The 23,130-nt window shown below is 39.0% G+C and overlaps 1 protein-coding gene across 1 annotated transcript in view; it reads left to right on the plus strand.

Annotated features, from left to right (window-relative positions):
* The window catches only part of DDX10 (DEAD-box helicase 10), a 323,849-nt gene that overhangs the window by 88,663 nt on the left and 212,056 nt on the right, over positions 1-23,130 (plus strand). The window lies entirely within an intron of this gene.

Consider the following 23,130-nt stretch of genomic DNA (forward strand, 5'->3'; position numbering starts at 1 on the left):
AGATATAGATAGATGTGAACGAACAGCATCCTACCTCATGGATGGCCTGTGTTATATTATTCATAACGTAGATATCTGAGAAATTTAAGTTTTAAGTCTTTACACTTATCAATTTTCTTGTACTGTCCTAAAAGTAGCAGCAGAGACCGTCATAACTTTAACTAAATTGATGAGGTTTTACAGTTTATGGAGCTGGGAACCTCATTGTAATTCATTATGCACCACTTCATAATACAAATCATTACAAACGTTCTTTACAATAATGTATCCTTCACACCATGAATTTTACTTTTAATGAGACCTTTGCTATTGGGAGCTAAGCCAGTAACTAAGAGAACGCTTCTTGTAAAACAGTTATAAAGGTTTATTAAAAGTGTTCATCTAGAACTTTCATTTCTGTGGCAAGTGTATATGGATTGACACCTCAGTATCCCTCTTTGCTTCATATTCTGACAAATGTAGCATTTTTCAAATGCAGTATTCTATTAAGTATAGTCATGATATTTATGGAAAATGTTACACTTGATAATGTATCTTTTCACATAGTGATCCATTAGTTTCGTTACTACAAAAAGCTAAATTTAAATGACCAGTATGTTTCACGGCGACTTGGTGGGGTAGTGTTTTTTACTTAGATATATTTATAAAGAGATCCTTCTATTAAGCAAAATTAGTTATTTTTAAGTGTCTGTCTATCTTTCATTGAATCTTTATTGTCACACAAAGTGGAAAGCAATTGTTTTAATTTTATGCTCTCCAGTCAGCCTGTGAATTATCTTTTTAAAAAAAGATGCTGAAAATTGTTTCACTTTTTTTTGTAAGAGTATTACTTGGAAACAGGCTATTTAATAAGTGATATGTCACACTGCTTTGAAATCCTGGGCAGTTGTGCAGTACCAGGTTTGTATTCCAGCATCTAACTTTTATGGGAATCTTTTTGCTGCCTGGCTGCCCGGGGTGACCCAGGACTCGGGTCTAGGACTAGGGTGGGGTGGCCATGGGGGAGGGGTGCTCTGGGCTTAGGTGGGGGAGGGCGACATACGGGGAGGGCGAGGGATGGGGCCTTAGGTAGAAGGGGAGGGGTCGGGGGCTAACCTTCCACAACGGCCGGTTCACTGGCTGCCCGTGGCTCGGATATCTGTGTATCGGGCAGAGTAGTGTATTTTTTCCCCACTAAAAGTTTCAGGCAGAGTGGGGACTGGAGTTATCCAGCTTGTAGGCTTGAGTGTAATGTTCCCTCCCCACCCCAACCTCCTTCAGGGTTGTTAGGAAAAAGTAGTTGGAGATATTTATATACCTGGGAGATGTTGATGGGGAATAATGGAATGAGGATGGGGGAAGACTATATGCTATTCAGCTTCTTGTCAGCGTGCTGCTCCCGGGCCCCACTGCCTGTCCCTGGGCAATCCCCTCCATCAGTAGGATTTTCCTGCCTACTTTATTTAGTTTTCTGCTTATGTGGTGTCTACCAAAATGTTTTGAATTCTAGTGTAAATGCAATATGAGGAGAAAGCATATTGACATGTAAAAAATCAGAAACAATTATTAAAATTTCAGCTTCAGGCAGAAGGGAACGTAGATGCTGGAACTAGGGGTGGTGGGAGTACTACTGCACTCCCTGGCTGTAAGTAGTTTCCATTATCTACAGGGTTTACTGCTTGATTCAATGGCTCTCAGCACCCCCACTATAAAAATTATTCCAGTACCCCTGGAAAGGAATTGCCATTTAAAAAACACAAACATTTATCTGTAGTTGGTGTGAGAGATCTGCTCATGTTAACCAGGAATTGTGCCAGGCTTCCAATCTCTTTCCAGGATAATTTTGCATGCTTAATCAGAAGACTATATTAATATTTGTATTTTAGTAGGAGGTGGTTTTGGATGTTATATTTGACAAATGGCAAAAAGAGGTGCTTCCATTTTTAAGAATGCTAGCTAGAGAAATGTTCTGAGAAGTATTAGTGATTAGAAGAGAGCCATTTTGAACCTCCACAAGTAACATTTTGATACTGTCCTTGCATTAAGGATTCATGAGTCAGTTTATGTAAGCTCAAGCAAGGCGGAGGTTATTTTCTTTGAGGCAGGGTTGATATCTTGGTTTTATCTACTTGCGAAAAAAATTAATGGTTTTAAAGTCTTTCACACCCACGACAGTTATAGGCACTCATGCATGAAACCTGGGAATATGTCTGTCTTATGGCTTGCTCCTCAAGCATTTCTGTTATCAAATTCTGAGTTTTGTATTTGCTGAACAGCAGTTTTTAACACATTTAGTTTAGTTTAAAATGTTGCCTTCTATGACGAGAACTTCTATAAAATCTTATGTTCATTGGCCTGTGAGTTTTGCATATAGGTAACTGGAAGGTGAGATGGGGGAAAAAGGGGCAGAAAATGTTGTCCAGTCCCAGCTTTTAGCTGTCTGAGTTTAACTGGATACATCCTGACAGCCTTTCCTTGCTCCTTACTGTCTTTGCTCCCCTCACCTCTTATATAACTGTTCGAAAGGAATACAGTATTTGCATGAGAGGTCGCTGAAATTCCGAAGTGAGCTTTGCCTCAATGCTTTCTTTGGTAACCTTTTATAGATATATAATTTTTTTATTTATGCAGTTTTTTTGGTGTAAATTACACAGCGACTACAAAGATGTTTTTAAATATTTTAAGACTGTTTGTTGGTATTGTTTTAAATGGCCTTCTTAGCTTGTTGCTGACTAGAGATTCACAGTAGCATGTTTATACTTGAACTCCAACAAAAAGTCCTCTGTAAATGAGATTTGTTTCCTTTTATTATGTCAAGCTAAGTGCCACATTGGATCAGATTGCTGGTCTCTCTGACTCGATATCCTGCCTCTGTCAGAGAGCACTGTCAACAATTTTCAAGCAGACTTAGATATGTTAAATCACAATGACACTTTGAAAAACAAAGTTAAGTTACCCTCTTCCTCAAGCAGGACTTTATTCATGTCAGCTTTCACACCTCAGACTTTTTTTTGAGCCAGCTCTATTCAAATAGTGTGACTAACATTGTTTAAATAGCGGGTGTGATGGGTTGGATCACAGAAACCCCCTTTGGGACTGCCACCTGATGTGCCTAGACTACCTCTGAGCCTGTTTTCCCTGCCAGCTTGGGACTTCAGTCCCTTGCCTGGTTTGAGCCAGACACGCTTGCCTGCTGCAAACACAGATCCAAGTCTGAACCACGTCCCCCACGAGCTGCAGGCTTAACTGAAAAGAGCTTAAGAAGTGCTCCTGTCTCCAACACTCCGATACCCAGCTCCCAATGGGCTCCAAACCCCAAATCTGTTTTATAAGCTTTATACAGGGTAAATTCATAAATTGTTCGCCCTCTATAACACTGATAGAGAGGTATGCACAGCTGTCCCCCCCCCCCAAAGTATTAATACATACTCTGGGTTAATTAATAAATAAAAAGTGATTTTATTAAATACAAAAAGTAGGATTTAAGTGGTTCCAAGTAATAGACAGAACAAAGTGAATTACCAAGCAAAATAAAATAAAACACGCAAGTCTAAGCCTAATATGGTAAGAAAACGGAATACAGATAATATCTCATCCTCAGAGATGTTTCAGTAAGCTTCTGTCACAGACTGGATGCCTTCGTAGTCTGGGCACAATCCTTTCCCCTGATACAGTCCTTGTTCCAGCTCAGTTGGTAGCTAAGGGATTTCTCATGACTGCAGCCCCTTTGTTCTGTTCCATCCCCTTATATATCTTTTGCACAAGACGGGAATCCTTTGTCCCTCTCTGGGTTCCTGTCCCTCCTAAATGGAAAAGCACCTGGTTAAAGATGGATTCCAGCCTTCATTATCCACTTGCCAGCACACAGGTATACAGGAAGACTTAAAAGTAAACAGAGCCATCTACAGTCAATTGTCCTAGTTGATGGGAGCCATCAAGATTCCAAACCACCATTAATGGCCCACACTTTGCATAATTACAATATGACCTCAGAGTTATATTTCATATTTCTAGTTTCAGAAACAAGAATGATACAGTTATACAAATAGGATGATTACACTCAGTAGATTACCCGCTTTGTAATGATACCTTACAAGAGACCTTTGCCATGAAGCATATTCCAGTTACATTATATTCACACTCATTAGCATATTTTCATAAAATCATATGGAGTGCAACGTCACGGTGGGGAAAGATTATTTTTATGCCACTCTTTTCCTTTCATTGTTAGAATCAACTGATGCTCAGAATGTTCAAAATCTACCATCTATATGGACCAAGTATAGAACCTTAGCATCCCAAAGTTGAATATTTCAGAAACCTGTGAGGATAATAAAACAAGATATTATAACAGAAAGTGTTTGCATCTTTACCTCTGGTGGTCACTATTGGCATGACTGCCATAATAAACTATGACATCAGTCTAAATAAACTGATTCTGTGTGGTGAATGTTGCTAACCTGAAAATTTTATATACAATATTGTTACAAGTGCAGAATGCTAGCTAAATAATCTGTGTGTAACATTTGTGAAGTATTTTGGTTTCTGCATACAAATAGGAGCAAGGGCATTTTTTTCTTCATTGCTAGCCCAGAGTGTATTTTGCTCAAATGAGTAGGTGTGTTAAGGAAATATTTCTAGACCTGGAGAAGATGAAATACTGAAGGCCAGTCCTACTATAATCTGAGATAGGAAGCTGTTTGTGAACATAATTGCAAGCACAAGTACTCAAATTTTGCTTGTGCATGTGCTTATCACCGGTGTATTGCTCTGTGTGGCGTTTGCATTTTTAAGCAAATATTTCCTTTCTGTATAACACATTGGGTATTGTGACATAGTTGGATGAGGCACCAAGGCCAGTGGGCATCCTCGAATATATGTACCCTGAGAATCGTTCTGTGTAAAGAAACTACTTAAACAAATATAAATGTTCTTTGAAACAGAGTATCCTCTAGTAGGTTGGTAGTTTGGTTTCAATTCATCTGAATTGAACATTCTGGAGTTAAAAGTTTCTGTGGCAACCCCTCTGCCCCGAAACAATGAACGAACAAACAAACAAAACCAAAATCCAAACCAACCGCACCACTTCATTGTATCTGGAAGGTTACTGAGCTTAAAGGAAAATGTACCTACGTTATACTCCTGGTCAGAGACCACCAGTGAAAAGACTCATGCTTGAAACTCCCAGCTGTTAGGATATAGATATTCAGGCCTGTCTGTAAAGGCCTATACTCTAAGAATTTAGATGTATTCTTATCACTTAGCTAGTTATAGAGATATAAAAGAATCAAAATCACTGTCTGCCGGTGTAAGATCCTTCTCTTACTGTGACAGTCTGAGGCCCTGTGCTTAGGCTAAGATCTTTGGCTAAAGCCACCGGTCACATCCTCACATTCCAAACTAGTCACATTGAAATAAGGTGCTATTGGGCTGTTAGGAATGCAGTCCTGTCCTGATAATGCCTATCGCCTCCAGAGAAAGGGAAGTGCCTACACGATGTAAAAGGAAACTTAGTTTGATAGCATCCTGTCTGGCAAGAACTCACTTATCAATAGCTGGGATATGAAATCCTCATTTCTGTGTTTGTTCTATCACTGTAGTCCCCATTTCCCCATTGTTTGTCTGTATAATCTCTGGTTCTGTGATTGTTCCTGTCTGCTATATAATTAATTTTGCTGGGTGTAAACTAATTAAGGTGGTGGGATATAATTGGTTACATAATCACGTTACAATATGTTAGGATTGGTTAGTTAAATTTCAGTAAAATGATTGGTTAAGGTATAGCTAAGCAGAACTCAAGTTTTACTATATAGTCTGCAGTCAGTCAGGAAGTGTGTGTTTGTGTGTGTGTGGAGGAAATGGGAACAGGGAATGGGGTGGGGAAATTGGAATCATGTTTGGCTAAGGGCAGGAATGGGAACAGGGACACAGGTATAAGGCTCTGTGGTGTCAGAGCTGGGAAGGAGGACACTAAGGAAGGAAACTGGAATCATGCTTGCTGGAAGTTCACCTCAATCAACATTGAATTGTTTGCACCTTTGGACTTCGGGTATTGTTGCTCTCTGTTCATGCGAGAAGGACCAGGGAAATAAGTGGGTGAAGGAATAAGCCCCGATTGTGTGGTGAAACAGTTTTCCTGTCCCTCTGATAAACGTCTGTTTGATGAGATCAAAGTGTCCAGTAGGCAGCTACAAGGAAGCTACCTTCTGTTTTCTCAAGTCCAGGCAGGTAGAAAGTCTAGTTATCTTGAAACATCAAGGTAGAATTTTGATCAATGAAGACTTCAAGATGAATGATGTATCTTGAAGGATGACCTTGTGTGGCTTGATATGCCGTTTCTAGCTGTTCAGCAAGAGCACAGGGTGCACACAAGTTTGTAATCTGAAGCTGTGCTTATGAACCATTGTAAGCTTAAAAATTAAAGCATAAAATTTTTTAACTTTAAGATTTTAACTGTTTGATTAAAATTGTTATCTGTTGAAATATTTCCCAGTGTGTGTCTATTAAAGTAGAGGCACAAAGCACTTGTGTCTCACTGTGCACTTTAATGTTGAATGGCGTATATAGTAGTATGCTGTTTAAAGTGGATTATCATGGAAAATTCAGTCTAGGGCTTAACATTTTAATTTAATGGTTTCTTATATTTTTCAGTAGAAGAAAGAATCTCTTACTGAAGATTTATTTTGTTCTTTAATCTAGAAATGTGTACTGTAGAAATTGTATGGAAGGATTCAAATACAATGCATCTTTGGTTTGCTTTTTGTGTGTCCATTTAATAGATATTAAAATTATACATTGAGTGATGATTACAGTAATTTGTCAGAATTTTTGCCTTGTTTGCTTTCTGGTTAAGTGTTATGTGAAGTTCCTTACCTTAAAAATAGCAGAACTCTCTAGGGATTTTGGAAGCATGTATATAATTATTTTTAAGATTATGAACAGATTTAAACAATATCCTAATTTGTATAGCATTAAACTAAAGAATGAAAATATCTACCATTTTGATAAATTACATTTGAGTTATAAGTACTGTTGAAACAAGGACTATAAAATTTCTCATATTGCATGATGGGAATTTTAGATTGACAAATTGTCAGCATTACACAGGAAATGGAGCACCAATCTCACATGAATTCTTCTTCCAGCAAAGTCATGCTGTTAAATTATCTCTTCTTATACCTTCCTGTTACAGTAGAGAGGTGAGATATTGTTGGTCTGAGTCTTTCTTCATCGACACGGTAAACTTTGTTTTGGTTAATTATCTGAAGACAGCAAAGTAGTGTCTCCTGACTGACATTCAGTAATTTTTTTATTAGTTTTTTTTTACCTATGGTTTTCTTCACAAGGCACCTGCCTCATTCAGTGCAGAGGACATACCTGCACTGGGGATGAATCAGACTGTTGTCTCTAGGAACCCCACCTGGTTTGTTGCAGTAATTGGAAGGTGTTTAGTAAATGGGGCAGGGGATTTAAGGAAGAGGAAGGGTGGTGTCATGATTAAGGCAGTTAAGTGCTGCATTGGAGAGTTGGATTTTATCCCTGCCTGTGCCATGGAGTTCCTATGCTGGGCAATTCATTTAAATGAAACCTTTCCTAGGTGGTCAATAGTGTGTTCCTCATTTTCTGGGCTCTCAAATTGCTACGCTAGAGTTTCATTGGCAAAACTGGGCATTTGTCCCAATTGCTCTTGCCCCAAGGGGGCACAGAGGCATGCTTGGGTTTTCATGGGAAGAATAGAATGAAAACTGGTACACACTTTGTAACAGTTAAATGCTAAATATCAAATAGCATAAAAATTGGCCTACAAGTGCTGCTAAGCACCCCATCTTTCTTTTTTTAGATGGAGTTTGTGTAGGACTTGGATGTAGTTGAAATTTTTGGTGCTAAAAAGGTAACTGAGGCATAAGTAAGGCTAAGATTTTGTCACGTGGCTTTTTAGTAAAAGTGACAGACAGGATGCAGGCAAATCATGGGAGCCCCGCCGCCCAGGGCTGAAGTCACGGACATCACCTAAAATCACAGAATCTGTGACCTGACCAACTCGTAGCTTTAGGCATAAGTGATTCTATCTCAAGCTATAGTGTACTCAAAACAGCAAATTCTAAACAGTTAAATTGATGTTCATGTTATATGCATAAGATTAATAGAGACCACATAGCAATAGGAAAATTATTTTAACAAAACAACAAATCCCTAATATGCTGCTGATGCCTCCAAAGTTCTGTAATTTATCTCTATCTCTGGGTGCTTTTCCTTTAAGTCCCTGCCATTGCTATCTTTCAGAAGTGATTTGCAGTAGAGATTTGATTGCTAATTTTCTTAGCACATTGATGCTAATAGCTTACAAAGTAAATTACGTGTATTTTAGTGGGTGTTCTAGACATAGACTAGGAATTAGTTTTGGCCTTGGGTCTCCAGTTTAGGGCATTATTAGTAGGTTATAAAGCTGGCTTTGAAACAGTGGGAATGGGATTGCTTTGAAATTTTGTGTCCCACTTAAACTAAAGGTGGAGTAGGAGAGGTAAGTGACTTTCCTTGGACTTATTTTCTTTGTCATTGAATATCTGTTATGTAATCTGATATTGAAAGTTAGGACACATCCTGAAGCAGGATAGCTCAAATATATTAGTTCCATTAATAGCACAGCATCAGTAGCTATTTCACTCTTTCCCTGTATTCTCATTGTCTCTCTTATACACACTCTGCCTTCCTATTTTTGTAGCAAATAAAAACAAAGACTAAGGTTTCTCTGTACTGCCATGTAAAAAATGAGACCTTGGATAAGGTGGCAGGACTTTAGTAGATATTAAAGTTCAATAAGTTTCTGAGCTCATTTTTTTTGAGAGAGTCATGGTTATGATTTGTTTTTATTTGTGAATTTTACTTGAATACATCAGGATTTTAAACGTATGTTGTATTCTTTGTTTTTTATTTAGGAGAGTAATATTTCTTAGAATTAGGTTAGAATTAGTGACTATCAAATATATAATCAGTATTATCTAATTGTTGGCTATAACATAATAGAAGTTATTTGTTTAAAATGTGTGGAACAATATTTAGCAATATTCATATTTTTAAAAACTTTAAAAAATCTAGATACTTTTTTATATTTTGATTTTGTGAGATCAGCTGTTGTGCTTGCAAATGCAGGAGTTATTGTTTTTTAAAAGCACTGCAGGACCGTGTAGTTGAGAACAAGGATAGAGCCTGAAGTAGTTTTCTTTTCTTTTTTTGCTTATCGTTCAGTGATAGGGTCGTCTAGTCATAAATGTGATACATTTTCTGGCTTGTCCTGTGGTATGGATTTTGCATTTTAGGATATGGGATCATAAATTGTTGATCCTCTAGGAGGACATTATGGAAAACTGTTTCAGACAATGTGATCCTGTCTCAACTAATTAGCTTGGTTTGTAATTCAAGGGCAGGCATACACTAGAATTTCCCCACACCCTGCAGATACAATAAACACTCTACACTGGAATATTGGGATGTTAGATGGGGTGGAATCTGAATTACCCAGGAAAGAATTTTCTGTAGCTGGTGAATCTTGCCCATATGCTCAGGGTTTAGCTGATCACCATATTTGGGGTCGGGAAGGAATTTTCCTCCAGGGCAGATTGGAAGAGGGCCTGTCTTTAAACCACGATTTGAGGTCTTCAACAGCTCAGACATAGGTGAGAGGTTTTTTGCAGGAGTGGGTGGGTGAGATTCTGTGGCCTGCGTTGTGCAGGAGGTCAGACTGGATGATCATAATGGTCCCTTCTGACCTTAGTATCTATGAATCTATTGTGACTCGAACATCTGCAGGCTTAAATTTACAAAAGCACGGAAAATGACAGATAGGGATAAACCTTCTTATAACTAATCTTGTTGGCAATCGACTCCAAAAAACACCAGGTAACTGCTTGTTTCAACATTGATTTGCAATAGAAAATGTATTAAGGAGCCATGTTTTAGCCTTAATAGGTACCAAACTTGAAACACAGTTCTCTAATACTTTCTTCTCTGCACATAGGCAAAAAGGAAGCATGCTACAGTGCAGATGGATTAGAAGCATTTTTAACAACTTTGACTAAATATGATTACTTCTATTACTGTCTGGACCCAAAGGGGTTTCCTTCTGCTCTTCTACTTTCAGTCAGATTTTGATCAATCATTGCATTCAGATATTTTTTCTTACCAACTCAAGCATCCTTTGTTGGTTGTTTCTAGAAACCTCTTCAGTGCTTTGGCTATCATTACCAGTCAGAGGCAAGTGGCTCCTCCAGGAGCTGTTCCTTGGATGAAAGGGCAGAAAATGTCCACCATATGGGTGTGCTTGGATAGCAGCAGGATTGTGGTTCCACACCTGTGAAGCCTTCTCTTGCTCCTTTCTGTAGATAGGGTGCAGCCCAGATGTTCATGCACAGTAGAGCAAAGCTGTTTTAGCACTGCCCAGTATCTTTAAAGTGAGCATGCTTTGCTTCCTTAAAGACGCTTTGCAATGTTAACCTTGTAGCAAATTGAGCACAGAAATATTTATTTTCATGTACACCTTAATTGAAGATTAACACCTTGACGTATACCATAAATTATTATCGTTGCTGCCTCAGCTCTTTTCCATCTAGGTTAAAAATAGAGGGTTCCTGGTTATTTCAAGTTGTGGTATGAAAGCACCGTGTGCTACATACAAACCACTGGTTGCTGTAAAAGTGAAATAAGCTGGTATAGGGTTGGATACAAGCAAAACAAAGTGCTCCAAAAACTTGCTACATAATGGGAAAATAATTTTATTTAAAGCAAGTGGAAACAAGACCTGTCAACAAAAGTCACAAGCTTCTTCAACCTCGACAGCAAACTGCATGTGTATTCTGAAAATTAAATGAAAACAAGTGTATAAAAAATTAAACTCTTTGTATGCAGCTCCAATAATGTCCGTTCAAGCAACATTTGCTTACAGGAAAGATTGTGACATCCAATTTAATGCAATTGGATGTCATTTCAAAAAACATTGTCAGAGAATGCTTCCATACTTGAAAGCACTTAGTAAACAATGATCTATCTAGAGACATGCTTCAATGTTACGTTTTATATTGCTTTTTGGGGCACTGTTCCATATTGGGCTTATTGGGGCTGTCCATCTTCTTGCCAGTATTATTTTAAAATAGAGTGTTCTTGTCATACTCTAACCTAGTAAGAATCCTGCAAAGATTTTGAAACCAGTTTGGGGGTGGAAGTGGGGGATAAAAAATGCTTTTAATGGCAATAGGCCCTTTTGCACTCTGCTAAGTAAAGGTGCTTCAGTATCTCTTGCATCATCTTTCGAATGCATTCCCAATGTTTTCTCTGTCTCCTGTTCCAGTGCATTATTTAAGGACTTCTGCACATAGTACAGTGTTGGTTGTTTTACAAGTTGATATGGATAAATGACTAGCTCCTCTTGTTCACTGTGTAATGCTTCCTATGGTACTCAGGTAAATGGGAAGTTGTGCAGAGGAGGGAAGAGCAACATGCCTGAGTTACTGATGATTTGTTTTGATTTTTTTTTTACCATTCAAATACGCCTTCTCTCCATCTCTTACTAAGCTGTGTGTAATGCATAAAATGGTTGTCCTAAACAAATAATCTTTCTAAAATTTTATTGTGAATACTTATTTAGGATTAACAGTGACATTTGGTGTCTTCATTTTGAAATCTGCCTGTTTATGATAGATATTGGATCTCTGTAGTTTGAGCCTTCTTATTAGTAAAGGTGCAGTGTATTGTCTTGTATAGGGTGACCAGATGTCCCGATTTTCGTGTCTTTTTCTTATATAGGCTCCTATTCCCCTCCCACACCCATCCCGATTTTTCACATTTGCTGTCTGGTCACTCTAGTCTTGTATGTAATTCTGATATGCAAGATCTTGCTTCTAAGCAAAATCCTAAAAGTTGAAATGACAAGCCAATCTTCATGAATGATGGGATGTTAGAGGTTTGCAGCTCCTCTTGTGTGTCCTTTGTATATAATCAGTAGATTGGGACTGTAAGTAAGAAGCCATCTTATTTACCATATTTAAAGGAGAATTTACCTTCTGTTGAGTTCTGACTTGCATATACAATGATCCAAATATTTTCCTTTTGAGAATGCAGATATTGTTGAAGCGGAAAGTTTGTCTCAAATGCAATTTTGCATCCTCATGATTTAGGTGACAACGTATTTTCATTTAGGTGACAACGTATTTTCATTAGCTTGTTGGTTTTTAATCTCTTTGATTTGCCTATGTCTGACTTACAGTATGTTAGTTTAGTTCATTTACAACTAGTGGCTTATAAGCAGCAGAAAGTCCACTTCAGCTGGAAATGACTAAACTCTATTTCAAGGACAGATGGAAAAGAGCAGTGGCACTTCACCTTGATACACACAATTGAGCTGTACTAGTTTTAGGATTAGAAAATAGGCTGAAATAGACTTTTCAATAGGTGTGTGTGGCAGGGCCGACTCCTCTCCTGCCTACTTTGTAGTCCACAAAGAGCGCAGAGTCCACCTTCTGGTAAAACACCTTCATTTTATTTAGAGTGTTCTTTCCCTCTTTCTTTACAGACTATGCAGCATCATATGAATAGAACCATGGAGCCCTCCGCTCCTGAGCCATGGAGAGGAGAGAACTCTTGTGGTTCTGACTCTACAACCCTGCTTCTCTGTCTTTCCCATTTACTCTCACTCTGTTTGCACTTTGTTCCTGTACCGTTTGTGTGATCTGGGCTAATGAGTTAATTAGCCTTTAATTCCCTCCAGCCCATCCCCATCTATCAGTTGGGTGCAGTTCCCATAGTCAGGTGTGCTCTGGGGCAAGTAATTGGAGTAGCTGTGATGAGAGTGCTGGCTTAGCTGCTGTTGCCCCGTACCCTGTCCCAAGGGGAGTTTGACAACCAGGTCAGTTATGGCAACTGTGAAAGCTGAAGTGGCTTTTAATTGAATCTAAATGATTGAAATTTCAATCAGAAATGTTAGTAATATGGACAGCAAATCATGTCCAGGTTGTCTTGACATTTATGGCACTAATACCCATTTAAATAGTACAGTCTAAAACATGTGGCATTATGTATCATGTCTGTTTCATATTAGGTGGCTTCCAGTACTCAGTTATTGGACAATAAGGCATTTAGGAGCTTCTGCTTCTGCTGGACTTAGTGACAGGTGATTGCTATCCGCGAAAGATCACAAAAGATTCAGGTTGCTTCCAGTCCCAAGAGACCACCTATCTCCTAAGTCAGTTTGTACTTCAGATCTCACATCACAGACAGTGCTTGTAGCCAATCCTATAGTAAACTAAGGATCTATTAACTAGGAAAAAGGAATGAGAGAGTTATTTACAGGTTAAAGCAGGCAAATTTATATACACACATGAGTTGCAGACTGGGGTTCCAAAGGGTGACACAGTTGTAGCAGTCTGTCAGCACTGAATGTCTTCTAGGTCTAACCTGGGGATCTTGACTTCTGTTTTGTAGCTCCAGCTCTGTGAGAGTCCAAACAGCCCAGAGATAAAAACTTTTCTTGTTCATTATCTTTATTTCCTTCTTCCAGAATTCAAGCTGATGGGACGCAGCATGTGGAGGGGCAGTGAGCAATGTCTTTGTATTTTGATGTCCCACAATAGCCCATTTAATTTTCATAGCACTTTTTGATGGGCAAGAGATGATTCCTTCTGAAACGCTGACAGTTTCAGGGCAAACATTTTTTAGTTATAAAGCAAAATATTAAATATTGCCTGATAGCATGTGATAAAGAAATTATAAGTGAGATTATGAAATGCTTCTAAATTTCTGCCTGCATTAAAGTCTAAATACTAAACAGATAGTTATTGGACTTATAACAATCTTAACCAGACTAACACACAGGTGTAAGAGACTGGTTTCTATCAATGAATTTGTCAGTGCTCAGCTGAGGCCTAAAGCCTTGGCAAGAGCTGGCACCTGGTTTACCAGCATTGCAACATAATACTGCACAGTATTTTGAAAATGTAAAATGCTGTAAAACGCTCATCTTCAAGTACCATATCTTTTTACGTATAAGGCCTGTGAGGTTAAATGATTTGCCCAAGGTCATGCAAGTGGTCAGGAGAGGAGCTGGAATGAGAATTGAGGATTTCCCTTCCCATTCACTAGAACATTGTCTGCCTTCATTCATATAGGCTAGGATCCTGTGATTATCCTGAACTCTATCATGCACCTTTTTCACTTTAGTCATTAGAGATGCGAGAAAAGGGCCTCTGTTTAATATCTGATGTGAAGCAACTTCTAAGATCTCCTCCGCTCCCCAAAACCCACCAAGTTAGTGAATGGTTCTCTGGTATCATCAGGGTTCTTTGTCTTCTTACACAGTTTTATTGCTAGGATGCAGAGGAAAAATGTGGGTTCTGTGTTGTGTTTTTAGAGTAGGTCTTGATCCTGACTTTGGCAAACAACTGTGACACAACATGGTGATTTTTGGTAGAATGGCATTGCCAGTTAGCACTGATCTTAGCACTCATTTCTCAGCATTTGGTAAGTCCTAATAAGGTAAACTTCAGACCATGATTTTATAGCCCAGAGACTACTAGCTAAGCCGTGTTGTCATGTGTCTCAAAAATGAGGACATTGTTCCATTCAAATTATTTTTGTAAAATCATTTGTTAAATTAGTTTGCTTAAAACCTACAATAGTACAGTTGTGCATACTCATTTCATATTGCACTTCTCCAACCTACTGCAGTATTTGGGTGTACAAGAGTGAGTTAAGGAGTCAAATATGCTGAATCAGAGATTAACTCAGAATTGCCTTGCTTTCCCCCCCTTACGTTTTAATCTACATTCCTTTTATGTAGTTGGTGCTTCTGCATCAGAAAGTGGAGTGATAATTGGCTGGTGCCTGAATGTTATGTTGATAAATGTTCAGAAATGCTTATAGTTCTAGTATAGCTTATAAGTGAGCAACTTCCCTAATGCCAACTGCTGAAATTGTGAAATGTTCCTTGGCATTATGTATTGCTAATTTAAATCAAAATGCTGCCTCTTGAAATAGTGGCAGCAGAAAGCAGCTAACAGTTATGTGCTAAAAGTCTACCAAATACAGCTGGGAAACAAGGAGAATTAGGCCATGTCTATACTACCACTTATGCCGGCGAAACTTATGTCACTCAGGGGTGTGAAAAAAGCACCCCCCTGAGAGGCATAAGTGGTAGTGTGCACAGTGCTATGTCGGCAGGAGAGCTTCTCCCGCTGATTTAACTATCGCCACTTGTTAAGGGTGGTTTGATTGTCAATGGAAGAGGTCTCTCCTGTCAGCATAGAGGAGCTACTGGAGAGATTTTATAGCGGCACAGCTGTACCCGTACAGCCATGCCGCTGTAAGGTGTCTAGTGTAGACATAGCCTTCCTCTACAAAAGCATTTATGTGCTATGTCTTCTGTGATGCAGACACCTGCCATTTGAGTAATCATCACTTAGCAAACTGTGCCTAAACATTTTTAAACAGGATTGTTCAGCAGGTTTATGGACCAACATCTGTGATGTGTAATTTTAAACTCATCATTTTAGAGTTAAAGAAGAGAAATCATGTTTTGGTGGATGATTCAACAGATGTTCACCAAAGTCAGTCCTTGATAATTCATGACGCTGCCAGTAACAGTAGTTTCCGTAGGAGTTTCATGGGGAAGTGGCATTTACTTACTATTTTAAAACTGGATATGTGTATAGGGCAGCAGTTTCAAATTGTGGACTGCTGTCTGGGGATGGAATATGTTGTTACCTGAAAAACTGATTGGTCTGATGGAGTTGGCTCTCCTTGTTGCCATGTGATTCTGTGTCCATGTTCTTCATAGCTAAGCTTTAGAGCCTGTAAAAAGTAACTGGGAACAAGAAGCCATCAGACCTGTTTGTACTGTGGGCACCTGTTGTAGAGAAGAAACATTACCCACCACCATGAGGGGAATGTACCTGAAAGAAAGAGATAGTGTGATCTAAGATAGAGATCTAGATAGTGTGTCTGGGGAGAAAGTGGCTAGGTGAGTTGGCAGCAAAGGATTGAAGGGAAGTATGTGTGGGGGGAAGAAGGCAGAGAAACAAGGGCAGAGAAATGCAGGGAAAAAGAAACTGAACAGTTGGGAGAGGAGATGAAATTGAGGAAGCCAGTACAACTGTCGTCAGTATCCCCCTCCTGATGCCGGCAGACCAGGTGCTAGCTTATGCCAAAGTCCCTAGGTCTCACTGAACTTTGACCAATGCATAGCTGGAAACCAGTCTGGCTCACCTGTGTGTTAGTATTGTTAAAATAGATGTTAAGTTTATAAGACTGTTTGGTTGACTTTATGAAATGCTTGTAGGATACTGCATGTAGTAATCTCACTTATAAGATCTGTATCCCAAGGTTATATTGAGTGTTTGCATTGTAAACCTCTGCAGTTGTGTAAGCCATCAAACAGGAAAGGAGCATTAATTAATGTAAAATGCTGGCTTCCTACAAAAGGTGTTAGGTCCTGCCCACCAAGAAGGCCCACTGAAACCAAATGTGCCATTGTGAAACATCAAGGAACAAAGACTTCCCCCTCTTCCCCACCACCTCCCCGCACCCATGAAGTGGAGATGTGCATGCAGACTCATCCCATCAGTTTGAATTCTGAGGGAAGGGAATAAAAATTCTAGGGCTGTCAAGCGATTAAAAAAAATCAATCACGATTAATCGCACTGTTAAACAATAATAGAATACCATTTATTTAAATATTTTTGATGTTTTCTACATTTTCAAATATATTGGTTTCAATTGCAACACACAATACAAAGGTTTCAGAGTAGCAGTCGTGTTAGTCTGTATCCGCAAAAAGAACAGGAGTACTTGTGGCACCTTAGAGACTAATGAATTTATTTGAGCATAAGCTTTCGTGGGCTAAAACCCACTTCATTGGATGCGTGCAGTGGAAAATACAGTAGGAAGATAGATAGATATATATACACACACACACAAAACATGAAACAATGGGTGTTATACACACTATAACAAGAGTGATCAGTTAAGGTGAGAAAAAACAACAACCACTACCTTTTGTAGTGATAATCAAGATGGGCCGTTTCCAGCAGTTGACAAGAATGTGTGAGGAACAGTGGGGGGAAAAAATAAACAAGGGGAAATAGTTTTACTTTGTGTCATGACAAATACACAATACAAAGTGTACAGTGCTCACTTAATATTATTTTTGATTACGAGTATTTGCACTGTAAAAAAACAAAAGAAATAGTATTTTTCAGTTTGCCCAATACAAGTACTGTAGTGCAATCTCTTTATCATGAAAGTTGAGTTTACAAATGTAGAATTATGTACCAAAAAAACTGCATTCAAAAATAAAACCAAGTAAAATTTTAGTCTTCAAGTCCACTAAGTCCTACTTCTTGTTCATCCAATCACTCAGACAAACACGTTTGTTTACATTTGCAGGAGATAATGCTGTCTGCTTCTTGTTTACAATGTCACCTGAAAGTGAGAACGGGCATTATGATAGCACTGTTATAGCCGACGTCGCAAGATATTTGTGCCAGATGAGCTAAAGATTCATGTGTCCCTTCATGGTTCAACCACCATTCCAGGGGACATGCATCCATGCTGATGTCAGGTTCTGCTCGATAACAATCCAAAGCAGTGCAGACCGACACAGGTTCACTTTCATCATCTGAGTCAGATGCCACCAGCAGAAGGTTGATTTTCTTTTTTGGTGGTTCGGGTTCTGTGGTTTCCACATTGGAGTTTTGCTCTTTTAGGACTTCTGAAAGCATGCTGCACACCTCGTCCCTCTCAGATTTTGGAAGGCACTTCAGATTCTTAAACCTTGGGTCAAGTGCTGTATCTCACATTGGTATCTTCTTTGCGTTTTGTCAAATCTTCAGCGGAAGTGTTCTTAAAATGAACAACATGAGCTGGGTCATCATCCGAGAGTACTATAACACGAAATATATGTCAGAATGCAGGTAAAACACAGAGCAGGGGACATACAATTCTCCCCCAAGGAGTTCAGTCACAAATTTAATTAACACATTTTTTTTTTTAAATGAGCATCATTGGTATGGAAGCATGTCCTCTGGAATGGTGGCTGAAGCATGGAGGGGCATAGAAATGTTTAGCATATCTGGCACGTAAATACCTAGCAATGCTGGCTACAAAAGTGCCATGAGAACACCTGTTCTTACTTTCAGGTGACATTGTAAATAAGAAGAGGGCATCATTATCTCCTGTAAATGTAAACACAATTGTTTGTCTTAGCGATTGGCTGAACAAGAAGTAGGACTGACCGGATTTTTAGCCTCTGAAGTTTTACATTGTTTTGTTTTTGAGTACAGTTATGTAAAAATAAAAATCTACATTTGTAAGTTGCACTTTCACATCAAAGAGATTGCACTACAGTACTTGTATGAGGTGAATTGAAAAATACGATTTTTTGTTTATCATTTTTACAGGGCAAATATTTATAATAAAAATAATATACACTTTGATTTCAATTACAACACAGAATACTCTGTGTGTGTGTGTGTGTGTGTGTATATATATATATATATGAAAATGTAGAAAAAATCCAAAATATTTAATAAATTTCAATTGGTATTCTATTGTTTAACAGTGCGATTAAAACTGAGATTAATTACGATTAATTTTTTTGTTAACTGTACTTAATTGACAGCCCTAAAAAATTCCTGCTAAGAAGAAACTAGATATTTATGCTGCTTGGAGTCTGAGGATCAAGGATTACTAAGCATAAGCAAAAGATTCCCCAGTGCTTGGCCTAGGTTTATCCTAGAAGACTTATAGGGCTTGCATATTACAGCAGCTTCTGTTACCTTTGGGAACTAAAACTGTAACTCGTCTGTGTGTGTGTGTGTATTTACCTGCTTTAACCTTGTAAATAACTCCCATTTCTTTTTCTTAGCTAATAAAACTTTAGTTAATTTATTATAGGATTGGCTACAAGCACTGTCTTTGATGTAGGATCTGAGGTGCAATTGACTTGGCATAAGTGATGGATCCTTTGAGACTCAGAGTAACTTGAATATTGCTGTGATTTTTGGTGTAAGGGACCATCTGTCACAAAGGCAGACTTACCTTGGTGGCAAGATAGACCGGAGCACCCAAAGGAACTGTCTGTGACTCCATCTTAAGGCTGTTATAGTGCTTGAGGTGTTCACACTTGGTACTTGGTAGGTGAAATCTAAGTATAGAACTCCTAACCAGTTTGGATTTGTGTCGTGCTTCTTGAAAGTCTGCCCTGAGGTTGGTACTCACACTTGTGTTTTCATGTTTTTCCGTGTAAAGATTTGGTGTGCTTGCCGCAGGTATGTTATGTGCTTGGATGGGAGGAGGAGACCACAAGACAGTCACTCTATCAGTATATTAAAGCTGATTATATAAACCCATGGATAGACCCAAGAGGAGTATTTTTTTATTCTAAAACACTACATAAAATGACAAAAAACATATCTTGCCACAAGCACATTGGAAAGGAAATGCAGACTTACAAACCAAAAATACAGACTCAACTAATGCTGCAATAGCAGATTTGTGATCGAAAGGTAAAACCTCCCCACTTAGGATGATGATATCTGATCAATGGACTGCCTTGTTGGTAAAATATTACTCTTGCATACATGTGATCTGGTTATAAGGTGCCAGACACCCACCTGTCACCTCCCCTCCCTCTCCCACCACTCAGTTAAGAATAGCTCTGCTATAGGAAGGCAAATAGTGCGAGTTTAGCTATGAGGCTGTATATTTTTGCTCTGGGCAGATGGGACTCCTTAGCTGTGGTAAGTAGTCCACCTAGAAGAAAGGACTCCAATTTTAAACCAAGAATATCAGGCCTGGCCAGCCAGTTCGTAAAAGTTGTCAGTCACACAAGCCTCTGGGACTTTGTCATCAGGAAGTACAATGTTAGGGTATCCCCCAGAAATGACATGACTGCTTTACCAGATGGCTGTGGAAAATGGGAAAAGGCTACTGTATTCTGATGCGTGCAGGTAAAGAAGCAAACCTAAGAACTAAGTTTGGTTTCTCTGAATGTGGGAACAATGACTGGGAAATAAAGAGAAGTAGCTGAGTCTTTGAAAAGAAGAGTGAATGTTGCCTGTATACAAGAGACTAAATGGAAGGGATCAAAATGCATGAACATTGGGGAGAGTTAGAAGGTAACATATTATGGCTCAGTAGCAAGAAAGGGTAGAATAGGAATAATTATAGCAGAAATCTTACAGGATAAAGTAGTAGACACCCAACAGAAGAGTGACTGGCTGATGAAAATTACAGTAGGACTGAGCAGAGAACAAATATTTAATGTTATATGCTGATATGCACTGAAGGTTGGTTGTGTGATTGAGGAAGAAATTCCAGAAAGTGTTGGACAAAGTGATAAGTGAATTATCACAAGTCGAGCATGTGATTATTGAACACATTTCAATAGATGTGGGAGAACACAGTGAGGGCTACAACAATTGTCACGGAGGATGAACCAGAAATGAAGCTGATGAGGATACCTTAGTTAGCCAGAGTCCATGACCTGTTGTTGCCAATATTACTTTAAGTGGGAGAAACAATTACATACAAGAGCAGTGCCAAAGGATCCTAGATCGATGACTTCTTCACAAGAGGAAGAGATCTAAAAAAGTGAGACTGTAAAGTCATTCCAGGAGAACAGATTCTAGGTGAAAAGTCTAGGGTGAGACAAAAGACAAGCTGTGGAACAAAGGATAAAGTGGTGGAGTCTTGCGGATAGGGACATTTGTCTGAGATTTAAGGATGAGCAGCGGGTTGGACTAGATGACCTCCTGAGGTCCCATCCAACCCTGATATTCTATGAGGTTAGATGGAGGTTGGACAATGACCAAACTGACCATGATGGTACCAGTGAGGTTTGGGGGAAAATATCCAAACATGCTAAAAAAGTTGCATGAGCTGACTGTGGCCAAATAAAAAGGGGAACTTTCATGCCAAGAAGACATGATGGTGGTCCAGCAAGGTTGCGGAAGCAGTAAAAAAGGAGGAGGAAAGGTTTTTAAGTGATGGCAGAAAGTAAGAATAGTGTAAAGTTATGAGGAATAAACTGGAGAAAAATTGTGAAAAGAGCAGTTGCTGAAGCTAAAGGTCTGGCATTTAATGCCTTATAAGAAGGCTTTTCAACAAAGGAAGGGGAAAAAGAAATGTATAGATTCAGCAAAGTAGTACAGAGGTTTGGGAGCTGTGAAGTGTATTAAAGATGAAAACAAGAGTACTGGTGAAAGACCGTGAAATCCTTAGTAGATGGAGCAATTTAAGAGGAATTGCTCAATTAAGAGACTGAAGAAACCGTTGAGATTGTTGCTTGCACATTGTTCTCTTGAGACCTATCACCATGGTGGAGACTCAGACCCTACTAAAGAGGATGAAATGGGGAAAGGCAGTGGGACTGGAGGCTGTATCAGTTGAGGTATTAAAGCATTAAGTCATGAGGGAGTGGTGGTGATGGTGATAAATTCTCCATACTGGAGAAATGCCCACTGAGCAGAGGAAGAACATGTTGGTCCTTACCTGAAAGTGTAAAAATGTACTGTAATGTACTATTACCGACCCATCAAGTTAACGAGTCACCCAGTGAAAAGACTGGAAAGAATTATTAAGGAAAGATTTAAGGAGGAGCTGGAGCATCAAGTGGCAACCAATTTGCATTTGTGCCCAGAAGGTCAATAATGAATGCAGTGTTTGTAGCCTGAATATTGCAGGAGAAGAACAGGGAGAAACGCAAGGAATTGCATTTAGTGTTTGTGGATTTACAGAAGGCTTATGGCCGAGTTCATAGAGAATTGTTATGGTGGTGGTTGCGCAATCTGCTGGAGGCACATGTTCAGACTATCATTGCTTGTTCATGGGTAGCACAACAACACTGAGAAGCAGCTGCGGCTACAGTGAGTCATTCATTGAGGGTAGGTCTACATCAAGGGTTAATTTTAAACCCATTCCTATTTGTGATTGTTATGGACACCTTGATGCTGTAGATCAGGTGGAAGGCTCTGTGGAACATATATTTTGCTAATGACATTATGTTGTGCTGTGAAGGTAAATATGAACTGGAAAGGGACCTAGAACTAAGGAGGGCATTAGAAAAAAATGGCTTATGAAGCAGCTGACAAAAGATGGAATATATGCAATGTTTCATTGAGAGGGACAACAAGCAGCCAGTAAAACTTGATGGTATAAACTTTCTTAAACAATTTAAAAAACCTCAGTTCAGTGTTGAGCCATGATGGGCTGTGGATGTTAGGGAGCTGCATGAAGAGTGCTTGGCATAAATGGAGGGAGTTGGTGGGTATTCTCTGTAATAAGAATATACCAAGTAAATGAAAGAGCAAAATGTATAAGATCATGATGAGGCCATCTATGACACAAGTTGGAGTGCTGGCCAATGAGGAAGAGAGAGCTTCTGTTTCACGCTGTCAAAATGAGAAACCCAACATCCACCTGAGCAAAGATGAGAGCTGACAGACTATGCAATGAAATGGTATGAGCCATGAGGCAAGTAGTCCCCATCATGGAAAAGCTGAGGGAGTATCGACTGGGTCATGTGAAATGATGAAATATGGGATATGTTGGTTAGAGAGTACAAGAGCACAAAGAAGACTTTTTAAAAAAGTGGCTTGAGACTCTGATGGAGGACATGAAGAAGGTTGGAGTCAACTTGGAAGAGGTACTTGACAAAAACACTTGAAGACAAAAAACAAGAGCTGTCGAGCTGGATTGATGTGACAAGCAAAAGGCTATAAAAAGGATGTAAATCTGTTTAAAATACATGTTTGGAAAGTTCATGTTCATGATGGTCTCCTCGACCTAAAAGGAACAAACAAGACTGTACTTGGTTTCTTTTAGGAATCTCTGAATGGGAGAATATAACAGCTTTGCTCATTCCCATAATCTCTCATGTACTGAATAAAATTGATACTTGTTGAAATTTTGTTTTCACCAGCATTTTCTTGTCTGTGAAAGAAGAATTATAACTGCTCTAGTCAGAACGTCAGTTTTGCAGTGGAAGCTTTCTATCGGGCTTATGGTAGGAGAGTTGAATGCTGCATAGAATAAGGGTATGCGTATTTCTGCTCCTATTGTAACAAATAAAATTTTTCATTGGTGGAGAAAAAATTTATTAATAAATTT

This window comes from Lepidochelys olivacea (assembly GCF_965140295.1).
Source record: "Lepidochelys olivacea isolate rLepOli2 genome assembly, chromosome: 1".
Taxonomy (NCBI): domain Eukaryota; kingdom Metazoa; phylum Chordata; order Testudines; family Cheloniidae; genus Lepidochelys; species Lepidochelys olivacea.